The sequence below is a fragment of the Cydia pomonella genome, chromosome 10, assembly GCF_033807575.1.
Source record: "Cydia pomonella isolate Wapato2018A chromosome 10, ilCydPomo1, whole genome shotgun sequence".
NCBI classification, from domain to species: Eukaryota; Metazoa; Arthropoda; class Insecta; order Lepidoptera; family Tortricidae; genus Cydia; species Cydia pomonella.
Genome location: NC_084712.1, coordinates 501,056 through 524,306, shown reverse-complemented (window position 1 = coordinate 524,306; position 23,251 = coordinate 501,056). Strand labels below are relative to the sequence as shown.

Sequence of the window (23,251 nt, the reverse complement as noted above, 5' to 3'; positions counted from 1 at the left end):
AGGGAGTAAGTGACAATGCTATGTCATTCCACCGCATAGCTACGTCCCTTAGACTGGCTTACGCTGGGCCATCGTTTAGAGGAGCCCTCATACTTTTCTAAGTCCAGAATACGCTTCAATATTAATATTGCATGACGTTTCGCGTCTCGCATCGAGCGGTTACGGCCAACTTGGCACGTTTTCGATTCTATTTAAAGTCGATGAATTAGTAATGAATGCCTTTAGCGGAGCTCGCTATCTTTTCCGTTCAATAATGTACGGATGGATTCAAAAATGTTTACCCGCGTAATAGTGTTCGGGGTTTGTTATCGGCATGTTCATTTTAAATAAAACGAAGGTTGGCACTGAAATAGACAGACTTTTAATATATTGAAACGATTTCAAAGTAGATTGAATCCATTTTAAATAAGATGACAAGTAATGATTTGGAAAGGACTAACAAGGGCACATACGAATAGGCATCTTAAATCTATTTCTATACAAAAATATTAATGTATAAACTGCTAAAAACGTAGGCACATATTGGCTGCTAAAAAGCCTTTAAAATAGTACAAATTATACCCTAATAATACCTATGTTTTACAAATAAAGCATTCTGATTTTGTTTCTGATTTTTAAAGTAAGTATTCAATATAAAATATAATTTTAATCATTAGTATTATCTACTGACCTTTTTTTCTTTCGATCAAACTCTTCAGCAGCATACAAATCTGCTAGTTCATGAGACTGATTGGATTTACAGAATTTAAGCTTAATTAATGATTTTCGCAAACAGTAAATAGGACCGATACTTACGATACAAAATTGCTTTATTTGCATAGTTTAATTAAAAATACTTCGTTTGCGTACAGATTCCATACATTAACCCAAGCTCTTTGTAAACTCAATTAACTTCGAGAGTTTTTGCAAATCCCGGGATTGCTTTTATTTGGGACGTAATATTATAATCGCATTTGCAATTTCATATAAACTTTGATGCATACATTCGTTTGCACCATCAGTACTTACTTACTGCTGTGGCGCAGCGACCCGAAGTGGATCTCGGCCTTCGACACCAAAGACCGCCGCTTCTCTGTCCAAAGCCGTTTCTGTCCAGTCGACGGCGCCGAGTTCGCTAAGGTCTTTTTGCACTTCCGGCCCGATTCGAAGAATGAGATACGATAACGATAAATTCTGGTTTAGATAAGTTCTCATTTAGATATCGTTTATATGTTGCATAATTGACAAAAGCAGCTCGATTCAGGCAACCAATGTCACTTTGACGTAAGAAATATCGTAGATAGATCTTAATGGGATCACAGCGGAATCGAAATAAACGTCAATTTTGACATATCGTTTAGTTATCGATCTTTTAAAGATCTTAAACGTGTCTTAATTATTATTCGAATCGAGTCTTCGGCAATTCGACTGACGTTATTAAATACAATATCATAATTATGTGATATCGGATAAGCTGATTAAAAACCAACCGACCCTTGTTTAATGCAAAATGGAGCAATTAAATGGTCTATAACATATTTATTAAAAAAATATTCAATTTACAGTTTGCCGCTGTAAAAAATGTTTCCCAATTTTCGCGAAAACTAAATCCACGCAAACATAAAATCGGATTGAAAAACTATAATCAAACGAGTGATTAATCTGGCTATGTCCGGATACATATACAGGGATACGAGTTGTATTCATCCAGTGGGCACAAAAGGTGAACCGTGAATAGCGAGCATTACTAGCGCTGGTTTGAAATGCAGTTTAAACACACAAACGAGTTATATGCAGAAGTTTATTAAGTATTACATTTTGACAAATATGTTTACGACCTTTAAGGGCGTGGCCACATGTCCACGACAAGGCGCCGTAAACGTAAAACGACGCGGTGTCGTGTCGGAGCGCGGCACGTTATCCACCGTGCGAATATACGTTGCCGCGTCGTGAAAACACACGTTACTGCACCGGGCACCGCAGGTCGCGCCGCGCGCCGGGCAGATGTTGAGTTGAGTACGAGTAGATGCAAGGTGCGGTGCCACGTTCGATTACGACGCCGCAGCTTCTCGTACATCTTTAAAATATTTTGCGATCAGTTTTCAATTCGACATGGATCCTATCACACGTATTCTGCTCTTGTTGCTTTTAAGAAGAAGCATGAAGAAAAAGCAGAGGAAAAGAAAATATTGGATTGGGATTCATGGCAGGAAACCGCGCTGGATCGGGACAGGTGGCGTTCTCTCGTTTCGGAGGCCAAGATCTTTTTTGGATCGCTGAGCCAAAGCAGTTAGTTTGACGACCAGTCTGGCCTAGTGGGTAGTGACCCTGCCTACGAAGTCGATGGTCCCGGGTTCAAATCCTGGTAAGGGCATTTATTCGCGAGATGAGCATGGATATTTGTTACTGAGTCATGGGTGTTTTCTATGTATTTAAGTATTTATAAATATTTATATTATATATATCGTTGTGTAAGTATCCTCAACACAAGCCTTATTGAGCTTACTGTGGGACTTAGTCAATTTGTGTAATAATGTCCTATAATATTTATTATTATTTATAGTTAGTTAGTTGGATAAATCCTTATCTTTCTATTATGAATCATGATGGCAGTCATTTCAAAAGGAAGTACGAGACTTTAAAAATAAGTGATCACAAGTTTTATGATTATTTTAGAATGTCTGTGTCAAGTTTTGAAGAACTATTATGGAAGTGCCACCCTTGCCTTGGGCACTATAATACAGAAATATTACAATATCTTAAAAGTTATTACTTTTCGTTCGCTGTCAATTATTAATCATTACCTAAAAAGTAGTTTTTCCATTACCTAAAAAAATATGAGTTGTCTTCACTACCTAAAGGTTGTCTGGAAGAGATCGCTCTTAGGCGATAAAGTTTTCCTGTTGTTTACCTATCTTTATGTATTCTGTGTGTTTCTTGGTAGGAACATGTATTTTGAGGTTGTGAAATGAAGAGGATTCGTATTGTATTGTAAAAAAACATCTCGTAGAATGCTTCACAAATATAATTACTAACCTGATAGAAAAAGTAAGAAAAAAATTAAACACTATAAAAATATTTATAGTGTTTTTATACCTCAAAATACATATTCCTACCAAGAAACACACAGAATACATAAAGAGAGGTAAACAACAGGAAAACTTTATCGGCTAAGAGCGATCTCTTCCAGACAACCTTTAGGTAATGAAGACAACTCATACCTAATTTTTTAGGTAATGCAAAAAACTACTTTTTAGGCAATGATTAATAATTGACAGCGAATTAAGGTCATGATTATTTTTTAAGTTCTTTATAACAGAAAATAAACGAGTGCACCTGTGGCTGTAGCACGGTCGCATTTTTATTACTTGTCGCTATGCCTGTCACGTTCTAACAAGTAAGTAAGTGCGAAAGTGACAGGCAGTAACAAGTGATAAAAATTGCCACCGTGCTACAAACGCTACATTTCTTCAGAAAACTCACGTGTGTCCGGGACAATGGTTGGTAGCGTATCTTGCGTGGAAAACGTACCTATTATAAGAATTTATCTGTACTGCTTACAATATTTTTTGCCGGTATTTTTTAATAAAATAGCAAGTTTCCCGCTAACCTAAATACTTCCTCTTCTGTACCCTTATGTAGCTATTTGTCGACGGTTATTGCCTTGTTTTCGCACTAGTGCCATAAATAGCCGCGTTAAACAGCCTAAACAATAACATTCGGTATTTATGTCCATACAAATTATGCAAGCGCGCGCTGGGCCGCGGACCGACTTTTGTATATGTAGTGTGTACCTAGATACAATTTAGCCAGGACTAATAGAAAGTTAAAAAAATGTAGAATGAAAGGAATAAAAAAACCGGTCATGTGCGAGTTGGACTCGCGTTGAAAGGGTTCCGTACATTATATGATTTTTCTCTCTCTGCATCTCTGCAAACTGTAAACCTCACGATGGACTTTATATAACTAAAAACCGACTACATAAAAAATCCGCGCCACGTACCTATATCAGGCGTCGCCCGACTATATCAACTACCTACTACGAGACGAGAGCATCGGATCACGAGCAGAGCGCCCTGTAATTTGCCCCTTTAATATGAGGGTGCCTTTGGTACCCAGGCAGGACTTTATGTCGGCCTTCGCCCGCCTCTTTGAATAGGTATGAGGACGCCGTAACCACCTGACACTGGGCTGCGCGCAGCGCGTCTCATACGTCAGGCTTATCAGTCGAAGGGTTGACTTCAAGCGCTGCAGGCGAGGGCGCCCCAGGACAGGAGCGCTCGCAGCGGGCTTAGTTCAACTTTGTAGCATGTGGGCGCCGCGCCCGAGAAGTAGTTGTATATACGCCAGCGGCCCGTGGTTGGAAGACAATATCATAATTAAAACATCCTACGTATACCTATATAACTGTATACAAAACCATATTACTTATTCTGCTTTACCAAAATCGGACTACGCGCGTAGGTATGGTATAGGAACATTAGGAACCCGACTACGACGATTGCGGATTCAAAATCTACTTTCCCTGCAAAATCCTTGTTTTAGTGGATTTAAAGAAGAGAAAGTATTAAGACGCTAAATATTCTAGCTCGTTCTTCCCTGTTCTTCTATAGTTTTATTTTCTTTGGTTTTAACAATTTTTCGAGCAAATGCGCTATGTTTTAGTATCACCTTATTTTTATCCGTTTTGGTAACGAGTAAGTGCGCGTTGTGCAAACGTCGAGTTGTTTTTTGTGGTCACCCTGACGATACAAGAAAATGAGGAGGGACTGAGGACGTGGATTCCCTTTCACTCCTATTTATTACAATACATCCCTGCGTGTAGAGAGGACCACGGGGCAAGATGGTTTATTTGGCCCTGCCTATCACCACCTCAACCCAGTACTTTGTGAGGCGGCAATCGGCACGTTCGGACAATGTCCTCAGGAGGCTGTTGCTACTGCCACGCACGCGCTTCAGCAGAGACGCTATTCTTTTACGCCTAATGGCGTAAAAGTCATCTATTCGCGCCTCTGCAAACATGCCCGAAGCACTACAGTGCTTCGGCAGTTTCAACAGCATCCTCAGAATGTTGTTGTACTGAACTCTCAGCGTGTTATAGGCCCTTTGTGTAAATGTTGCCCACAGACTGTACGTGTAAAAAGTTTAAATATATATATGTAAATATATAGCTTCTTTGTCTTTTAAATACAAGACGCGGAAAATAATAAATATAATATTTTTATTAGTAACCTTTAGTACCTTTAATAAAAATGATGGGTTTATTTCATTTCTTATAACTAGTGCCGTTGGTTGTGCTTGTGCCTTGATCCGAGGAAAGCGACTTGTCGCTGACTTCTGAACTTGAACTGCGGATGTCTTTCTTCGTCTGCAAAAAGAAAAAAAAACAATAATTTAGAAAAATACCAATTTAATAAAGTATTGCGTTTAGTTTATACTGCTTGACTAACAATGACATTCGAATATATTTAGTTTGGACACAATATTATAATCCTAGGAACTCCGTATTTTCTATAACTAAAAAATTATTGCAGCATTGCTAACGCAGATTTATAGCCACCCCATATTAGCGTCTTTTGAGCGTCGGCGTCTAGTCAGCGCTATGCAAAATAGCGTTGCTGTGCAGTTAAGTTAACGTAGCGTCGAGCAGCAGCCATAGATTTGACTACACGACGACGCTCAAGAGACGCTAGTGTGACGTTTCTACATAGACGTTTGTACAAAAGACGTCGACGTCGCCCGCTACTCGCTGTGGCAACATTGTCACAGCGGGTAGCGGGCGACGTCAACGTCTTTTGTCCTTGAACGAATTGAACGTTTTAATCGCGACAGCAATAAGGCAACGCCAGCAACGCTATTCGTAAACGAAATTAACAGCGACATTAAGATGTTACACCAGTAATGTTATAATTCTTGACGACACGCAGATTTATCAAATCTAATCATTAATAACATGACATTACGAGTCAGGGCATTTGTCTTCGTGAATGACACGATCTATATAGCAGTGACGCTGCTGCAATTACAATCCAAATGTAACTAAGTTTACACCGATACGGCAATGACAATTTTCATTAGTTTTTGTAGCACTTGGCTTGCAGAGTTTAGTGTTGGTTATACTCAAGTCCTTTGAGTTCTCTGGTATAAGACTCGACTCAGTTTCTCAGGCTCTCTTTAAGTCGAAACTTGAGTCAAGTCTACTTGAGCATTTAAAAAGAATTCTCAATGTACGAGTATATACAAAAGTTTTCTAAAAAGTATTGTCTCCACATTATATTCATGGCTTATGCACAAATCATTAAAAAATTACAATTTTGCTTTATATTACTCGTAGATAAAACCTATAAGATTTTATTCTTTATTCGAAATCTAAAGTCCTTTTAAGATGCAATTAATAAACTCAATAAAGGAATCGACTCGGGACTTAAAAGACTCGAAAGATTTTTGAGCGCAGAGTCGCGTAATAACGCCTTGAGGTCTTCAAATATAGACTTAAAAGACTCAAGTTCTTATCAACTACTCTGGCAGACTTATCGTAGCGTATCTCACGTCTTCACTTCTAAATAGAATCAGTCCAATACACATTCAGGGCCAAAAGTAGGCAAATCAGGTAGAGCAATACATAGGGCACAGGAACCTAAGCATCCAGGTATAGATCAATGTGTCACAGCAAAAAAACTGACCTTCTTCTTCTTCTTTGTCAGGGGCTATGTAAGGCTCTACAGTCTACATATCACTGCGACCATCCCTAATCTATTGTGATCGTCACCTACTACAACTCTCGATCAAAACCTGCAACTTCAAACAGCTGCACGATCTTCTTGATCTCGAGAGACCTTAACTCCTTCGGGCGTTAAGGTCTCATCTAGAAAAACTGATACGGGCTGCGTCTTGCCGTAACCAGTGAGTTATGTCGATAGCAAAAATATCTGGCTATGCCATCTCCACCCAGGCCTGTTCATTGAGGCAAACCCTGAATGTATTGGCTTAAGTTTAAATACCAGCTGAGCCCTTCTTAGATTTGAGAATTTTAGGTAAATATCTTCGACAGCTCCTAAAATTAGTGCGATAAGAACAACTGCTGCATCTTGGGCAAAAAAACCTGCGTAGAAATCTTAGAAATCGAGGTTTTGTTTTCAACATTTTCTCTCTCCGAAACTAAACCAATCGCTACGAAATTTTGTGAACAGATTAAAAAAGAAATTATCTGTGTTTAACCGTTTTGATGTTTGCGTTTATTGTTGCCGGTTTTATACTAGGCGTCTGTTTAAGGAGCATTTTTGGCCGTTCTTAGCGCTGTTTCAAGTTCTTATTAAAACGAGCAAAACCCACAGACATCGATAATGATCATATTGAACTCATGTACATGAAATATTCATCTAGAGGCAAACTAGATAGGTAAATGTCGAGACTATTTGCATGGAAAAAATATCACTCTAGGAAACATTAGCGATATTTTCCATACAAACGTTACGCCGAGTGACTAGCATGTCAATGAAAAAATAATCTCCTCCACTTTTCCGCAACATCAAATCAAAGTAGGTTGCCCGTCCCTGTGTCTAGGGATGAAATTATCAGAAAGCGAATCCTGGAAAATGATAGCTGAAGGTGCAGCAGGGATAAATACTAAGATGAGAGAGAAAGATCAAAACTATGACTCACTTCACCATGCACGACTGCTTTGTACGCGACTTGTAGAATTAACCGCGTCCAATACACGTTCAGGGCCAGAAGCAGGTAAAGCAGGAATACTAATATATATACTATGGGGAACCTGCGCACGTATAACGCCCCACGGTTTGGTATGCTGGAAATGTAAAAAATCTGTTATTTTGGTAACAACTAAAAATATTGATAAAGAAACAGATAGTTCATTCATCAAGTAAGCATATTACAATGCGTTTATGAATATCATATAAAGCTACACCGGCTCTAACCCTACACCTCTGACCCGAGAAGAATTAAACCGCAAAAAAAATTCGGTGGGACACATCTTTTTTAAATCATTACATCTTATAATTAACATGCATAAAATAAGAAAAATACCATTTAGATTACTCTAGGCAAAGATAAATTGGAATAGAGGTGGATTATCAAAGAAAACTTTGTACCCACAGTAAATTTACTGCCATCTTTCGACACATGATTAAAACTTTTAGAACGCCATTTGACTTTGATCTTTATTCGTTCACTGATAGGTGTTTAAGTGGCGCCATCTAAAGATCAAGGGCCAAAGGTATACAGACGTCACAAACTTTCGCCGATGCCCGGTAATAAGGAAAAAAGTTTTCTTTGACAATCCACCTGTATTTAAAATTCTCTTAAAAAAAAAAATTATCTGTTTATTTCATATCAAAAAAACATGCATTTTTTCTAACTTAACTACTAATCTTAAATTAAAAAGATTTTTTGAGTTAAGGAGTCTAGGCGTGTAGAATTAATTATACAGTACACTTTGTAGGTACATATACACATTTCACATTTACACTTACACATTTTCCTATACCTATATTATATTTATACATTTCCTAAACTTATATACACACCTACGTCAATATCGATAAACCGTATCGACTATCGATACTATCGACCTCACCTCCGCCCTAAAGAAAACTGGTCTTGTAGCTAGGCCCGGCGTTCGCGCAGCAGAGGTCATTTGACAGTCATTGCCATGATACGACGCGGAACGCATGTCTCCTTTGCTGCGACCTTATTGTTTTGCTTTTCGCTTCCCGCTTGTTTACGTTACCTATTTCTATCTTCTGAACTGTTCTACTTCTACTTTAAAACTGTGCCTGTGTGTTCTACCCTTCTGTGCCTTCTGTATTGCTTGTGTATGGATTTTCCGTGTACTTTAATGAAGTATACCACTTGAACTGTAAGTCTGCATTATTATTTACGAGATCCCAGTGGATAGTACATAACCCTGACCATACAACCATACTGGTGACCCCGACGTGACCCCAAATATGAGCCAAGATAGGGAATTTAAAGATGCACTGGGTACGAGTGAGGCATCCGGAAATAGTGCGGGGACAGGGTCGACAGAGTTGATAGAATCGACAAACGTTTTTAAGGTTGGAGTGAAAGTGCCACCGTTCTGGGCAGAAGAACCGGAGATATGGTTCGCCCAAGTAGAGGGTCAATTTCAAAATTCTGGTATCACCAGTGACGTCACAAAATTCAATTATGTGATTTCCCACCTCGACAACCAGTATGCTCGCGAGGTGAAGGACCTTATTATCAACCCTCCCGCGTCACAGAGATACGACAAGCTTAAAACCGAGCTGATCAAGAGACTGGGTATTTCCAATGAGAGGAAGACCAAGCAGTTGCTGATGCATGAGGAGCTCGGTGACCGCAAACCGTCGCATTTCTTCCGGCACCTGAAGGACCTGGCAGGACCTGCAGTGCCAGATGATTTTATCAGGTCTATTTGGATGACCCGCCTTCCTCACGGTGTGCAGATGGTGCTCGCGGGCCAGCCATCTTCGGCTTCGCATGAAGACGTCTGCGACCTAGCTGATCGTGTCAACGACTTGGCCAGTTCTTCTCCGAAAGTGGCCGCTGTGGGTAGCGGAGCTGCGAGTTCAGTTCCCAGCGATATTGCCAGAGAAATCGCAGAGCTAAGGAAACAGTTCCAGCAGTTCCAGGCATCCGCATTGGGCAGGAGTAGCAGATCCAGGGCGCGCGCACCTCCAGGCAAGCGTAACGCATCCAGGCAACGATCCCAGTCGAACTATCGCAAATATCCTCTCTGCTGGTACCACGGGAAGTTTGGAGACCAGGCCAGCAAGTGTGTTCGACCATGCGACTTCAAGCCGGCGGAAAACGAAAGGGGCAGTCGATAATGGCGACTGACGATTGCCCATCGACATCTACTGGTCGCCTGTTCGTCACCGACCGCACTTCAAAGACGCAGTTTTTAGTCGATACTGGAAGCGACCTCTGCGTCTATCCACGGTCGGCGTTGTGTGATCGTCGTTCTAGGACTGGGTATAATCTGAGCGCTGCAAATGGTTCTAATATTGCTACCTACGGCTATTTAACTTTAGATTTAGATTTTGGCTTGCGCAGATCTTTTGTATGGCGTTTTGTAGTGGCTGATGTTACCAAGCCAATCATTGGTGTAGATTTTCTTAATCATTATAATCTGCTAGTAGATTGTCCCAATAAGCGCTTGATTGACATGTTAACTTTAATAGCTGCCATCGGCACCACAGCCAATTGTAAAGACGTGTTTTCCGTTAAAGTCGTAACTGGCGAGTCCCGGTATCACAAAATTCTTGACGAATTTCCCGAAATTACTCGACCAGCTGGCAAACAAAACACTAACATACCCCATAACACAGTCCACCATATACGCACCACACCAGGTCCCCCAGTTTCCTTACCACCCCGTCGTTTAGCTCCTGACAAGCTGAAAATCGCCCAGGAAGAGTTCCGGATTATGCTGGCTTGTGGTACAGCCAGGCCGTCGGAGAGCTCTTGGTCGTCACCCCTCCACCTGGCCCCGAAGAAGGGCAACGGATGGCGGCCCTGCGGAGACTATCGCAGCCTAAATGCTCGCACAGTGCCTGACAGGTACCCGATTAAGCACATCCATGATTTTTCGTATGATATAGCTGGTTGTAAAATCTTTAGTACACTAGACTTGGAAAAAGCTTACAATCAGATACCTGTCAGTCCCGACGATATCGCGAAAACCGCCATCACGACCCCCTTCGGGTTATTCGAGTTCCCGTTTATGACGTTTGGTCTACGCAATGCGGGTCAAACGTTTCAACGGTTCGTCGACGAGCTTACCAGGGGCCTCGATTTTGTATACGCTTACCTAGACGACTTCCTAATATATTCTAGGAGCGAGGCAGAGCACGAGGAACATCTGCGCGTAATCTTTGCTAGGCTGAAGCAGTACGGCATGCTGGTAAATACCTCAAAGTGCGTCTTAGGAGCTCAAGAGGTAACATTTCTAGGGTACCTGATTTCAGCCACCGGATGTAAACCCCTCGAGTCGAAGGTTCAGGCAGTCATGGACTTCCCACCACCAACTAACATCAAGCAGCTACGGGCCTTCTTGGGCATGATCAACTTTTATAGGAGGTTTCTTCCTCGAGCAGCCGAGATACAAGCCCCGCTGCACGCACTGCTGACAGGTTCTGTGAAGGGATCGCAAGCAGTCAACCTTACTGGAGATACGTTGAAAGCATTTCAATCCTGTAAGGAGAGCTTGTCGAATGCAGCGATGCTGGCGCACCCTGATTGCACTGCAAATCTAGCGGTGGTCACGGATGCTTCCGACAAGGCTCTTGGTGCGGTACTACAACAATTTAAAAATGGCGCTTGGGAACCGCTAGCCTTCTTTTCCAGAAAGCTCAGCCCCTCTCAGGCCAAATACTCGCCCTACGACAGAGAGCTATTGGCCATATACGAGGCGGTAAAATATTTCAGGCACATGCTCGAGGCTCGTCACTTCACTGTGTACACTGACCACAAGCCAATCAGTTTCGCCTTCCATGAAAGGAAGAGTAACTGTTCGCCTAGGCAGTATAGACACCTTGACTTCATATCTCAATTCACGACAGACATCCGCCACATAAGTGGCAAAGACAACGTAGTCGCGGATGCGTTGTCGCGAATTGAGGAACTAGAAGCACCTGTAAGCCTCGAGACAATAGCCCAACACCAAGCCTCCGACCCCGAACTTCAACAGCTCCTGAGCAGTGGTTCATCACTGCATCTGCAGAAACTTTATGTTCCTGGAAGCCAATCCCCTTTGTACTGCGACGTCGGTACACTGGCTACCAGGCCTTACGTACCTAAGTTTCTACGGAAGAAGGTCTTTGATAGCCTCCATTCCCTAAGCCATCCTGGTTGTAGCGCTTCGGCGAAGCTAGTTTCCGAGCGTTTTGTCTGGCCAGGTGTTAAAAAAGATTGCAGGGAGTGGGCGCGTTCCTGCTTGCCGTGCCAGCGAGCTAAAGTCACCCGTCATGTGACTTCCTCGCTGGGCACTTTTAACTTACCGCGCGCCCGCTTCAAACAGATCCATATAGACCTGGTCGGGCCTCTCCCGCTTTCCCAGGGCTATCGGTATTGCCTCACAGCAGTAGACCGGTTTACTCGCTGGCCAGAGGCAGTGCCGATAGAAGATATCACGGCAGAAACCGTTGCAAAAGCACTGCTGTCCTCCTGGATTGCTCGGTTCGGCTGTCCTACAAGCATTACAACTGACCGTGGCCGTCAATTTGAATCGGCCCTATTTCAATGCTTAGCTAGGATGGCCGGATTCGAGCATAAAAGGACGACAGCATACCATGCTGCTTGCAACGGTATGGTGGAACGGTTCCACCGTCAGCTGAAAGCGGCTATCGTCTGTCATGCAAATGACAGATGGACTGAGTCGTTGCCGTGGGTCCTGTTGGGAATACGTACATCCTTCAAAGAAGACCTGCAAGGATCTTCGGCTGAACTGGTTTATGGAGAGCCATTGAGACTCCCCGGGGAGTTCTGGGAGCCGAGCGCTGGTACAACTTCGGATATATCCGACTTTTCCGCCAGACTCAAAGGCTACATGGAGAAGCTACGACCTGTTCCTGCTTCACGACATTGTAAGCCCAAGGTATTTGTACACAAGGAACTGGAAACCTGTAGTCATGTCTTCCTTCGCGATGATACTATTAGAGGTTCCCTCACTCCAGCTTACTCCGGCCCACATAAAGTACTCGTCAGAGAAGACAAAGTTTTTAAAATTCTTCTCAATAACAAGGAAGTGACAGTGTCCATTGACCGGCTCAAGCCAGCTTTTATGCTTGACAATGTCAAGGACACTACCGCTCCTGTGACAGAAACACCTCAGGTACCTGAAACTAAAAGAACTCGTTCAGGCCGTACAATACAATTTCCTGATTATTATCGTCCCTGAGGGACTCTGGTGGGGGGTGGTGTAGGTACATATACACATTTCACATTTACACTTACACATTTTCCTATACCTATATTATATTTATACATTTCCTAAACTTATATACACACCTACGTCAATATCGATAAACCGTATCGACTATCGATACTATCGACCTCACCTCCGCCCTAAAGAAAACTGGTCTTGTAGCTAGGCCCGGCGTTCGCGCAGCAGAGGTCATTTGACAGTCATTGCCATGATACGACGCGGAACGCATGTCTCCTTTGCTGCGACCTTATTGTTTTGCTTTTCGCTTCCCGCTTGTTTACGTTACCTATTTCTATCTTCTGAACTGTTCTACTTCTACTTTAAAACTGTGCCTGTGTGTTCTACCCTTCTGTGCCTTCTGTATTGCTTGTGTATGGATTTTCCGTGTACTTTAATGAAGTATACCACTTGAACTGTAAGTCTGCATTATTATTTACGAGATCCCAGTGGATAGTACATAACCCTGACCATACAACCATAACTTCATCTTTGTATAAATGAGTATGAGTATGAGTGTGTAGGGTTTCGTAGTCACCTAGAAACCCTTATAGTTTCGCCATGTCCGTCTGTCCGTCCGTCCGCGGCTTTGCTCCGTGATCGTTAGTGCTATAAAGCTGAAATTTGGCATGGATACTTACATAAATCATGCATGCCGACAGAATGGTAAAAAAAAAATTAATTTTTTTTTTTGTGTACCTCCCATACAAAATGAAATATTGTGAAAAAAATTGCTTTGTTCCAATACGATAAGTATATTAAAACAAATGAGGGTCTCCAAAAACTATTTTTTGATAAATTTAATATTTTCAGAAATAATCGCTCCGGAAGAAAAAAAATATATGCCCCCCCCCCCCCCTCTAACTTTTGACCCATGGGTCCAAAAAATATGAAAATAGCTTAGTAAAAACGAACATGATTGGTCCAGGCGTTTTAGAGTTATTGCAAAAGTCTTCTGTTCTTAGTAAAAGACGTACGAGGTGCTGCGAAGGTGCTTGCAATGTACATGATACTTACTAATTAATAGCCCTCGTGTGGTCTGTTCTGACAGAATGGTAACTACGAAACCCTACACTGTGCATGGCCCAACATCATCTTTGCCGACTTTTTTATTTATATGCTGCAAAAAATCTTCTATCATAACGAATTCGGTAAAATGTACAGTTATTTATTTAATTTTTATGACGCATGGATTTTCTTATCATTAAAGTGCAGGTTCGATGGACATCGGTCTGTTGCCACCATCAATGTGCAGGCACATTCTCTTCTTGAGCCGACTAGCATTATCAGAGATGATGGCAAGAGGCCTGATGGGGTGTCCCTAGTTCGTTGGAGCTTGGGACGCACGTTAGTGTGCGATGCTACCTGCGTAGACACACTGGCACCGTCCCACCTCCAAAGGACTAATGTAAAAGCGGGCGGAGCGGCGCAAAGCGCCGAAATTTTAAAACTTAATAAACATAAGAGCCTCTGTAAAGAGTATTTTGTATCATTTGGCGTAACTCTAGGTCCATGGGGTCCCAACGCGCACAAGTTTTTTGCAGAAATCGTGAAGCATCTGGTTGACGTAACTGGTGACCGAAGAGCTGGCGACTTCCTCGCACAACGTGTCAGCATTGCTATACAACGAGAAAATGCCGCCAGCATCCTTGGCACAATGCCTCAATGGCCTATTTTAGATTAAAGCTATAGTAATACCACTGTATATATCACTTGTGTATACTGTTATTGTAAATAAAATTTTCAATTTAACAGCTATTCTCATAACAAAAAGCACGTTTAAATGAATACGTACCTAAGTCTCTAATCCACCTCGCTGTTGTCAATTTCATGATCCAACATTCATGCTTCAGAAATTGTGGAGTACATATTTCACGGCTTAAGCGTAAGCCTCGGGCTTTTTGTATAAGATCCTGGCCATTTACATTGGCCTTATGGATACGGGCTCTGGGGCCTGTCTTTTATGAATACATCGTGTAATTTAGATCGCGGGAAGGTTAATGCCGTGTGTAAACATAGTTTAAACCTGCTTACAAAGAAGAATAAAAACTCAGTCAACATAAGAGTTGAAGATATTTTTATTCTACTATGTAACTAATCGAAATGTAAAACAAGATTGCTATAGGTACCTGAGTAATGAGTATTTTATTATTGTTACGCACTAAAACGGATATGAATGAAAGTTAGTAGACAGAGAGCTTACCGCGAACCACGTTCGATGTGGTGCCTCCCTGTCACATTAACGTACGAACTTACAAGTGCGATAGAGACGTAACACGTCGAACGTGGTTCGCGGTAGGCCCTCAGATACCTGTGTTGGTAACAGTTTACGGTTCAATTTGTAATTATTAAATTTAATAATTTTTAATTCTAATCAACGTTCGGCCAACACAGTATATGATCGAAATTTTTACATTCAAAACTCCAAAGGAATTCCTTCCTTGGAAGACAGATGTTTATTTATAGCAGGACCCGGGTTTGTCCTTAAACTACATCCAAAAGAGAGTATGGGCATTCTAAATGTCATCTCGCCTAGGGCCCAGCACAGCGGATGTCATTCCAGATCTAGAGCAGCGCCAAATGGAATAGTACCACCACCTTACAGAAAATCGCAGCCAAATAACACTGTAGGGTCTACTCATAGTGCCTGCCGGTGAGTAAGGTTGCCAGAGCTCAACGAGGGTGCAGAGTCTTAGGGTCGGCGACGAGCATGTAACTCCTCTGGAGTTGTAGGCGTACATAGGCTACGGAGACTGCCTACCATAAAGCAGGCCGTGTACTTGTTTGCCACCGACTTAATATAAAAAACCGGCCAAGAGCATGTCGGGCCATGCTCAGAGTAGGGTTCCGTAGTTACTCTTCCGTCACAATAAGCTAAACTGGAGCTTAAAGTATGGTAGATTGTTAACCAAGGGACGAACTGTGGGTGTACGTCTTTTTACTATGAAGGGGAAACTTTTTGCGATAACTCAAAAACAGCTAAACTGATCATATCCGTTATAGTTTTCATTTAATGTCTTTCTTAAGCTCTACTTCCAAGATTTTTTTCATATTTTTGGACCTATGGTTCAAAAGTTAGAGGGGGGGACATTTTTTTTTTTTCGGAGCAATTATCTCCGAATATATTCACTTTATCAAGAAACGTTAGTTGAAGACCCCTATTCGTTTTGAAAGACCTTTCCAACGATATCCCACACTGTAGGGTTGAAGCAAAAAATAATGTTCACCCCCACTTTACGTGTAGGGGAGGTACCCTAAAAAAAAATTTTTTTGATTTTATGGTACGACTTTGTCGGCTTTGTTGATTTATAGGTATATCCATGCCAAATTTCAGCTTTCTAGCACTAACGACCACGGAGCAAAGCCTCGGACAGACAGACAGACAGACAGACAGACAGACACGGCGAAACTATAAGGGTTCCTAGTTGACTACGGAACCCTAAAAAGTGGCTGTGACATAATCGGACAGACAGACGGACATGACGAATCTATAAGGGTTCCGTTTTTTGCCATTTGGCTACGGAACCCTAAAAACCTAGAGAAAGTCAAAACAAAGCATACTTACTTTTATACTTTTTAGGGTTCCGTAGTCAACTAGGAACCCTTATAGTTTCGCCATGTCCGTCTGTCTGTCTGTCCGCGGCTTTGCTCCGTGGTCGTTAGTGCTAGAAAGCTGAAATTTGGCACGGACATATAAATCAATAAAACCGACAAAGTGGTACAATAAAATCTATTTTCTTTTGGGTACCTCCCCTACACGTAAAGTGGGGTGAATTTTTTTTTTGCTTTAACCCTACAGTGTGGGATGTCGTTGGAAAGGTATTTCAAAACTAATAGGGGTCTTCAACAAACATTTTTTGATAAAGTGAATATATTCGGACATAATCGCTCGGAAAGAAAAAAAAATGTGTCCCTCTAACTTTTGAACCATAGGTCCAAAAATATGAAACAGATCGTGGAAGTAGAGCTTAAGAAAGACATTAAATGGAAACTATAGCGGACATGATCAGTTTAATAGCTGTTTTTGAGTTATCGTAAAAAGTTTCCCGTTCATAGTAAAAAGACGTACATCCACAGTTCATCCCTTGGTTAACAATCTACTATAAGTACTTTAAGCTCCAGTTTAGCTTATTGTGACGGAAGAGTAACTACGGAACCCTACTCTGAGCAGTGCCCGACATGCTCTTGGCCGGTTTATTATATTATAACTATAATTGAAAATAAGAAACCAGGCCACATTTCTAGCAATATCAGTGGGCCGGTATGAAATATTTATTAGATTAAGACGTTTCCGCAGAGCGCTCTAGTGATGTCCATATTTGGCCAACTGTTGGTGACAGACGAATTGGTGAAAGTCGCGGGAAACCATTGGTTGAGGGCTGCGAATGTCCGTTCGTTGTGGAGATCCTGCCGGCCTTTGTCCAGCAGTGGACGTCTTTCGGCTGAGATGTTGAGCGAAAATGGGAGAGACAACATCTATTCATTTCGACATTTTCATATTTATCTGACTGGTTACCGTAGCATATGGACCCTTGCAAATTCCGATATGTAACATGCTCGTTACTGACTCTTGGCAAAAATCAAAACGTGAAATAAAAGTTCCGGTTTCGGCTAAAACGCTCAGCGTTAACCGAGTATCATAGACTCAAATTGTACCAAATTATTACAATTAGAATATTTTAGCATCTGTTTCGCTCTTAGTGAAAATGTTAATTTTGTGACAATCTTGTAGATTAAAACGACTGTAAATTTATGCTATGTAATTCGTAATGCAGTCTGATTTTACTAATTTAGGGTCATACACATTTTTTAGCAAACTCTTTCGCGTTATTCCTGCAGACATCGCAAAGTTAAGGGAACCTGAAGCTAATTTTTACGTGGCACCTTTACAGGCGGAATACATTTTTTCAGTACTTGTGACTCAAATAAGAAATAAACCGGTTAAGTGCGAGTTCTTTTTACTCGCACACCGAGGGTTCCGTACAAACTTTGAATTATCTCGTGTAACTATAAAGGCGAAAGGCTTTTGATCAGATGTACTATTTGTAAGCATAATTGTATATAGCGCCATCTATCGGCAAATTGTTTAACTGATGAAAATGATGAAAATGTAATGCACGTATGTTGGTTTTTGGTGGATAATTCTCTATCATGTGAACCGATTTCAAAACTGTTATTTTATTTGAAAAAAGGTGTCTTTAATATCGTCGGTATACTTCAAAAACATGATAACTGACAGAAACATAGTTTCGAGAAAACGCGAGTTGAAAGTTTGATCCTCAAATGTGGGTATTTAAAAACCGAAGCTTTACTAATTTAGTTTAACACTTAAAATTTTGGGATGTAAACATTGTCTTAAAATGGTACTTTTTAAATTTTTTTATCGAAAACTATAAAATATTGACCTATAAAAAAATGGGACGTGTTAGTTATTATGTTTTGCCTGTATGTAAAATAAATAAATTTTTGTGTATAACTATTATTTAAAATAAAAAATATTAATGGTGTGCAATAAGTTAGTTAATAAGGAGTGTTTTGCTGTCCATATTTATTCACGTATGGAGGAAATAGTCAAAAATTGCTAGAATAGGGTCACTTATATCTGTTTACCTGTAAATAAAAACACGTTGGATGTCATTTATTATTTTTTATTACTACGTTAGTTTTTATAATTTGCTTGTAATCTATGAGAAAAATATATTTTGAAAAACTCTTGTTTTTTATAAGAATAATGAATATACATATTTAATAGAGATTTAGAAAAAAAAACGAAATCGGGAACTCTTAATAACAAAAATGAATATTACTCTTATACAAAAATAGGTATCTATAAAACGAAGTTTCTTCTTTATTTTATTGTTCATCATCTTTCGAACACGAATCATCATCGCCGGGTTCTGGAGCAGGGTCTATTGCATTAATAGTTTTTAATGCCATGTAATACCCGTGGTACTCTTCGGGTATCACTCCCTTTTTGCACAAATTAACGAGGTGATCACTATCTTGATTTATATGTTGAAGACTAGATTTTCTTGTCAGACGAGCAGGAGTACGAGTATTTCCACCACAAACATTTATACAGGAAAAGTCGTTCGACATACTGTACCTATAGTATATTTAGTCAGAGTGTCCTTTCTTATACCTCAGTTGCTTAATTTTTAACCATTGTACATTTTTTCCATCAGAATCGGTTTATAATAGTGTTTTCTGCGAGATCCTTCAGGTCGTAGAAATCTCATCGTAAAACATGTAAACGTTACTTTATATCTTTTGCTTGACCAGTTTTATGGGATAGATAGTTTTAAATACCCTTATTATTTTTACGTGAATATTATGTTTCATTTTTTGTCTGTTATTATTTTTTTACACTCTGTAACTTTGTAAATAATACAAATAAATTAAAAAAAGCCACATATACATTTAAAACAATAAAAATTGAACAAAACTGTATATACAACTAATTCTTGATCATTTTGTCAGTTATCATGTTTTTGAAGTATACCGACGATATAATCTCATAGCAATTTCCAGTGAAATGAACACAAATAAACACAAATAGTTGGTCAAATTGCAAACTGAATTCGGAAATGTTTTTTGTTAATTTAAAAAAAGTTACCAAGATAGAGGTCTGATTATATTTTTCCTGTAAAATTTATAGTAATGTTAATATTATGTAAAAATTTCATAATTTTTCATTCGTAAAATTCGGCGATAAGGGGGGGGAATGGTATTTTTTTTTCACCATTTCCTCCATAAATCAATTTTTTTCCACTACAAAAAAAAAGGTTTGGAATGTTCAATTTGAGTTCTTTCAAATGATACCCCACTTGACCTAGTCACTAGACTTTGATATTTTGCCCCCTCTTCATATTGGGCATTTCCCATAGTTATTAAAAATAAAATAACAAAATAATACTTTCAATGTGTCTGGGTTAGCGTTGTTCATAACTATTCCAAATTTCAAATTGATAGCTTAAGGGGTTCTGGAGATATTTAGCGTTGTGACAGACGGACGGACAGAATCGCACCATAAGGGTTCCTTTTGTACCTTTTTGCTTTTTGGTACGGAACCCTAAAAATGGGATATGTATGTACCAGAGTCGTTAGCTTTGATTGTATCGTCCAAAAAAGTGATCTTATTTGGAAATGTATTTTCCTTTACCATTTTTGGTTTTCATCTATTATATTCAGCAATAACATTTATCTAGGAAAAGTTGAAAGTGACCCCGACTACAGAGCCGAAAAGTGTTCACAAAACAGTAAAAGTTTAGCATTTTTTAAATGATATAGGAGGCAAACGAGCCGAAACGTCGAATCACCTGATGGTAAGCGATTACCGCCACTCATGGACATCTGCAACACCAGAGGGGTTCTAAGTGCGTTGCCAGCCTTTGACAGGGCATGGCAGGAAAGGCTTGGAGGTCGTATTGGTCCGGAAAACCGCAGACGGCAATTCCACTGGATCGGTGTAGCAATTTTCTGGTATAGAATCCTAATTAAGCAAAGACGCACTTAAAAACCTCAACATTCATGGGAGTTAGTCCTATTTACATAGCATTAAAGATATATATAATTAAAGTAAGCTCTTAGGTCATACTGAAAGTACCCAAATGTAGTAGAACTAACCGTGAATCTTTAAAAACGGTTAAGTTCCCATAATTTCAGAAACTGTAGTAAAAATGTTACATTTTATTTTATGATTAATCTTCATGACTCTGTTTAACTTATGGATACCTAATGTGGTCTAAATGTGCTAATTTATTCGATTTTTTTGTATCTAAGTTATCATGCTGCAATTTTAATTTGTAGGATCGCAGTTGAAAAAGTTTTTTCTTTATTATCATCCGTAAGGTAAATATGAGAACGCCAAAATTTAAAAAACCTACCACAAACAGTAACATTATAAGATAATATTCGAAGACGTATAAATTCTAGCACGAAAAATTTATCGACTTTAAATTTAAATTAAAAAGCACGCCATAAAATTTTCAAACTGACAGCATTCCTAAAATACACATTACACCCAAATTAATTGTACCTCAAAAAATTGTCAAGGAGTTAGCTATTAAAACAATACTTTCTTTTACTTTATTATTTCGTTTACTACGTCATTCCTAAGTGGCTCATTACAGGAACTTTCAGTATTGCCCACGTAACTGGGAAAAGAGCTACCTAATCACAAATTACTGTTACTACTTGTACGTTGTCGCCAGCCCTAGTATGACTTGATCTCCGAACCCATAATAACTATTAATTGTCAGAGATCAGACTATTCTGGTTAGATTATAAAGAAACACTTGGCGATGGGAACAGCCCAGAAAAAGCGAAACAGACCGAGACAGTCAGACGGGACTTGCATTAGTTATGAGCAAAGGCACGTGGATTTGCAGAAGTTGGACTGCTTTAAACGTGGATTAAACCAGGACTCGGTGTGTACTTTTAATTTATTACTTCATCAACATTTTGATTAACAAATTGGAAGAGAATGTAGGTTTTAGGTACAGTGAGCTGCGAAATTCTGCTCGAGCTTCGAATGAATTCATTGATAAAGCGACTGACGGCTGATGGTACCTGCACGAGGTGTAGTTAGGAGTGATATATTATTTATTATGCAAACAATTTATGTTAAAGTAGTTTGTAAATCTTTAAATTTATTTATTTTTATGAATGGTATCATTATTAAGCGTTTTAAATATACGACAAAAAAACATACTTTTACTTATTTTGTACTTCAGAATGATTCTTAATGTTGAAAAAATTATATCCACAACGGCGCGCGCTTTATTTGATTCGATTATTTTTGAATTGTAAAATTATTTAAACGGGTTATTGTGATTGTTATTGACATTGACAAGTTGATAGATTCTAAGAGCGGGTAGTTCCGAATGGAGTTGTAAGTGTCATGGCGGCGCGGGTCGTCATTCGTTGACAGCGCCCCGCACGAGATGGTCGCTTACAAACCCATTGGCTCTTAATCGTGATTTATTTCTGTAATCATCGAATATTTTTGGTGTTAGTTAATTAAAACAATGAATACAGTGATTTGATTGTATTGTGTGATTTATTATTTCGTGGAAACCTGCACGTGCACGCCCACACGACATCAATATGTCAGACACGCCTTCAAACACGCCTGTTCGGCCCCCCGATACCCCGACATGCATAACTTTTAGACAATTTAAGTTGCCAAAACTACTGAAACATAACTAACTGTTACTAGTATCTGCTTAGTCTGAGTGATTCATCCGGATGACATCTCACTAACTTCATATTGACATTTTTTATCCGCCAGGTATGTCATAAGTCAGACCTCAGATGGTCAGAAACCAAATGACGTCATATATTTTTCTATGAAAATTTCAACCGGTGACATAGCCTTCCACGTGTAGCAAAAAGTCCATTTGGAATTGACGATGTTGGAGTACTAAGTGAATACATAAGTTTTCTTCACATATGTATATCCCAAATAGACATTTGATTTCGAAATAAAAGCTAAATTGACTTCTAGCTCCAACCTACCTTACGTTCCTTTTTCGACTGACATTCCTCAAAATCCCATTTGCGTCCCTAAAACAGGCCCTAAAATGAAATCTCACAGCACGATTGGCTGCCCCCATCTGTTTCCCCGGATGCCCGGACATGAGTAAGTCCGGTTCATCCGGGCTGATCGGATCACGCCCCCGCGCCGGTGCGTCCGTCGGCTCCCTTATTTAGGTACTCATGCCAGTGTATTTGAAGTGAGGTTGCGCTTTATTTTTAGTCTACTTTTGAGGAGCTTAATTTTACCCTTTTTACTCAATTACTGTATAAAGGAGGGTAATTCATTTTGAGTATATGCAGAGCAATGTACATTTATATATATACCTGGGTTATTTCTAGAATGGACCCCTGCATTGAAGATAGTACTTATGTAGAGACATCATCTTCCTCTACGATTAATATAATAACAGATATTGTTTGAAATTTAGAGGTTTAGACAGGAGAAAAAGTATGACAGACAGACATAGCGAAACTAGTTATAAGAGTTCCTATATGACAACGAAATCCTAAAAATGTGAGTGACCCACTTTATTTCATTATTAAAGCGCAATAAAATGAAATTTATGATCTTGATCTATTTTTATATGTTACCGCCGAATGAAGGAAAAACAACAAAGATAAACCGCTTCCAGTCTATTACAAAGGAATTTCACTAAAGCCGCTGTACGTGCCTTCCCAAGGATTAAGAACAAATAACACTGTTATTAGAAAATACAACATAAAAGAACCTCACTCAGTCGTATCTGCTACGAGTATTAGTTGAACGGGTGCTCCAGCTTTTTCTTA

The 23,251-nt window shown here is 39.8% G+C and overlaps 1 long non-coding RNA gene across 1 annotated transcript in view; it reads right to left on the bottom strand.

Moving 5' to 3' along the window:
* Nucleotides 1-501: 501 nt before the first annotated feature.
* Nucleotides 502-23,251, bottom strand: part of LOC133521794 (uncharacterized) — a 48,324-nt gene continuing 25,574 nt past the window's right edge. The window contains exons 5-7 of the long non-coding RNA XR_009799934.1: nucleotides 7,642-7,786; nucleotides 5,221-5,347; nucleotides 502-2,056 (exon numbers count right to left, since the gene is read on the bottom strand). This is a non-coding gene — a long non-coding RNA (uncharacterized LOC133521794). The remainder of the gene's footprint in view (nucleotides 2,057-5,220; nucleotides 5,348-7,641; nucleotides 7,787-23,251) is intronic.